Below are 4,471 nucleotides of genomic sequence, written 5' to 3'. Positions count from 1 at the left end.
CTGGCTGCAGCCTGTCCGGCAGGGTGTTGAGCCTCTGCCAATACACAAATGTCTGGCTATGAGACTGGTACTATAGGCAGGGCTTTGGGTTCTTTGACAGTGGCTGGTTTTGTAAGTCACCAGACCTGACAGTAATGCATGGGAAAGGTTTATGTCACAGTGGCAAAAGGGTTCTGGGACGGGAATTAGCAGGGCTCATTCTGAGAGCTTTCAGCTAGATTTGAAGACAGATGGGGTTGTAGCCGGACTTGCATTGGTGGGGCAGCGCTCTAGTACTGATCAAAGCCAGTTAGCCTCCCACTCCACTGGGGTGAAAGGGGCATGCTCAGCTCGCTCCCTGAAATGCCTGTACACCAATGCACGCAGCGTGGGGAATAAGCAGGAGGAGTTAGAAATCCGTGATTGGGCAGGAGATTAATCATAGAATCACAGAATGGCCTGGGTTGATAAGGACCACAATGATCATCGAGTTTCAACCCTCCTGCTATGTGCAGGGTTGCCAGCCACAAGACCAGGTTGCCCAGAGCCACATCCAGCCTGGCCTTGAATGCCTCCAGGGATGGAGCATCCACAACCTACTTGGGCAACCTGTTCCAGTGTGTCACTACCCTTTGGGTAAAAACTTCCTCCTAATATCTAACCTAAACCTCCCCTGTCTCAGTTTAAAACCATTCTCCCTTGTCTTATCACAATCCACCTTCGTAAACAGCTGTTCCCCCTGCTGTTTATATGCTCCCTTTAAGTACTGGAAGGCGGCAATGAGGTCTCCCTGGAGCCTTCTCTTCTCCAAGCTAAACAAGCCCAGTTCCCTCAACCTTTCCTCATAAGAGAGGTGCTCCAGCCCTCTGATCATGTTAGCGGCCCTCCTCTGGACCGCTCCAAGAGCTTCACATCCTTCCTGTACTGGGAACCCCGGGCCTGGACGCAGTATTCCAGATGAGGCCTCACAAGAGCCGAGTAGAGGGGGACAACCACCTCCCTCTCCCTGCTGCCCACCCCTTTTTTAATGCAGCCCAGAACACAGTTGGCCTCCCGAGCTGCGAGCTCACTCTGCTGGCTCATGTCCAGCTTCCCATCGACCAGGATCCCCAAGTCCTTCTCCGCAGGGCTGCTCTCAAGGAGATCTTCCCCCAGTTTGTATAAATACCTGGGATTGCCCCTACCCGAGTGCATCACCCTGCACTTGGCCTTACTGTACCTCATTAGGTTTTCATGGGCCCACTTCTCCAGCCTGTCCTGGTCCCTCTGGATGGCTTCCCTTCCTTCCAATATATCGACTGCACTGCTCAGCTTGGTGTCATCTGCAAACTTGCTGAGGGTGCACTCGACGCCATCATCTATGTCATTGATGAAGATGTTGCGGAGGACCGGTTCCAAGACCGACCCTTAGGGGACACCGCTTGTGATTGACCTCCACACTGACTCAGAACCATTGAACACAACTGTTTGGTTACATCCAGCCAGCCAATTCCTAATCCATCAAACAGTCCATCCTTCAAATCCACGTCTCTTCAATTTAGAGAGAAGTTCGTGGTGAGAGACCATGATAAAGGCCTTGCAGAATTTTTAGATAGGAGGCAATTCTATCCGTTGCCCTTCCCCCATCCTCTGAAGCAACCACTCCATTATAGAAGGCCACAAGATTGGTCAGGCAAGATCTGCTCTTTGTGAAGCCATGATGGGAGCAGAACACATGAAGATTTGATCAAAGAGGTAAGTAAAGAGATTCTGTTATTAAGTTAATGATCTCTGCTCTGTTCTGCAGCATCTCTTCGTTTGTTTCTCTTTTGAATTATCCTCAGCATGGACAGCTGTCAAGTAGTTGATGATCATTATCTTAAACCACTAGCTTGTAGTTTTGTAGAACATTTTATGGAGCAATGAAAACAAGCACGTGTTTAAACAAAATATTCAAATGTAGTAGCTAAGCTTTTCCTTACTCAGAACTTTATTTTCTGTTCATTCCCTCTTAGACCTCATATCAAAAAGCGTAAGCTGATTATCCAGGGGCATATAACTTTATGTCTTCCATGAGTTTCCAGGGACAGTAATAGATGGAGTAAAATGGAATGTAACAATAAAATAATAATAATAATAGTAAATGATTAGTAAATCTGGCAGCTATAGCAAAAGTGACCCGTGGATAACAAACATTATTAAGGAGATGACACAAATTGTACAGGATTTACTTTTCAGTTATTTTTGTAATCATGGCAGGAAAGAAGCTGTATGTATTTTATGGAGCTGTACAAATGCAGTACATCTCAGCTACTAACAACACTTTGAGAACTAGATGGATTACATTTTCTCACAACTAAATTTGTGTTCCTTTACCTTATTTTCCTCTTAGTACTTGCTTTTTCCTTTAAAATCTTTACTAGAAAAAAGTTACCAAGTGGAATGGAAAGACTTCCTAACCCCACAGCAGCATTATGACTGTAAGCATGTTAGAAAAATCTGACAGAAATGATAAGTCATGGCTTGAAACAGTGATTGAGCACCTTGTGGGAAGGCAGGGCCAACCCAGGGGAGCTCAGGTATATGCAATGCACCTGCATGATCAGAAGGGGTGGAGTCAGGATCCACACCTTTCCAGACCTCACTTAAGGGTTGGCAGTGAAGGCACAGGTGTCTAACTGGAGTTTCCTGCTTACCTGAGGCATTCTGAAGGTAAGCAGCATCTTTTTTTTTTTTTTTTGGTGACTATTGTATATGAGTAAATTCTTGTTTGACGTAGCCTAGGACCTTGCTGCTCTGCTGTCATTGCTGCCCTTCCTATTGCTTTACACAAGGGAAAGTGTTCTTGATCCTTCAAAGTACTGATATTAGCAGGGATCTAAGAGTTAAAGCCTTTTGCATGGATCTGAATGCTTGAGATAAGTTTGTCTAGTTAAGAATAACCAAAGATATAATTAAAGAGGGATGTTTACAGCATGTTTGCATTTCAGATGCTGCTGGAGTCCTAATGAAAATAGGTTGTCAAAACTTTTTCTTTGTTTCAAATGAAGCACTGCTAGTTTGTTAGTCAAGCTTTTCTAGTCTCCTCTTATGCCCGTTTTCTTTTCTGTATATGGAAATAATGAGGTATTTCAGTTTATTCTTTTGAATAAATTTAAATTATAATTAAATTATTTGGGGTGATTTCATTTAAAAGCTCTCTTTTTGTTAGAAGAGACAATAGTGAAGTCTTTTGTCTAAAAAGTGGTAAGAATTTCCCACAGCCGTTTAGAAAATGAATTATACAGAAAATGTAACAGGTCATAGTCATTTGTGTATTACAAAAATAATGATAGGACAAATTTGCAGGTATAACACTAAAGTCTTAAAGAATGGAAGTCTATGGCATGCAGATATCTCTAGCATTTTGACTTGTTTCCTGTTGCTAGAGAAAATCCTTACTTCATAGATGTTTGGAACCATAAGAATTGCTAACATAAAATTGGCAGGCTCTTTTTTTTTTGTTTTAGATCTATCTCAAAGTAAATGAGGTATGTTCCACACCTGTAACTTTTAGTCATAGAGGCTTTAATTGTATGTGATTTAATTATTTTGGCTTCCAGAAAAGGGTTTCCGAATTTATTCAGTTAAGGCTGCTCTGCAGGCTTGACAATAAATCCTTCATATTTTCTGCACAGACCAAAGTCAGTCGCTTGCTCTTTGAAGCTGTGGATGTCTTCAATGCAGGTGTCCAGAAGAACTGTTTCTATACAGATGTCTTTTTTTAGTGCAAGCAGCAGACATTGTTACCAGCTTAAAAGCACTATGGATTTGTCACCAATTCTTAAACATGCTTGAAGACAAATTCCTTCAAGGGGACTTTTCTTTTTTTTTTGCCTTTAACTATGCTTTGACACTTATCTAGGTACCCTTTCCATTTCTTCTGAAAATTAGAAGGATACTGTAACAACTCTGCATGATGTATTGTTTTAGCTGGGTGAGTAAGGAGGCTTCCAGACAAACTATCACAAATCATGACAGCTTCATTTGAGAAATTACAATTCCTCAATTTACTCTCATGTTACAGAGAGAGGAGAAGCAGACGTATGCTGGTGTTTAATGCTTCTGCAGTGGTGGAAGTTTAACAAACACTGAGAAGTGTAGTAGTAGAGGAGTGAGCACAGATTTGTTTTTACTGATTCTACAAGGACTGAGGGGGAAAAATGAAGAGAGCAGGAGAGTGGTAGATTGGATAGTTTTATTTAATTAGCCTGACTTGACAGGCAGTGCTGCTTTAGTTGCCAAATAAAACATCCAACAATCAGGGTAAATAGAGCTTCTGTTATTATAACCATGACCTCTTGTTTGGCTACGGAGTTCTGACACATGGGTTTCCCAAGCTTTCACTAGAGTAGTGCTGGGGGTTCTGTGAGAGGAGGAGAACTCCCAGTTGTTAATTTATTTTTCTTTAGGTTTATATTTTCTCAAGTCGGGTCACAATCCTGCAATCCTGGATAAGATGCATTTTGTCTTT

The sequence above is a fragment of the Meleagris gallopavo genome, chromosome 2 (assembly GCF_000146605.3).
Source record: "Meleagris gallopavo isolate NT-WF06-2002-E0010 breed Aviagen turkey brand Nicholas breeding stock chromosome 2, Turkey_5.1, whole genome shotgun sequence".
NCBI lineage: Eukaryota > Metazoa > Chordata > Aves > Galliformes > Phasianidae > Meleagris > Meleagris gallopavo.
Note: the sequence above shows the minus strand (reverse complement) of the source record.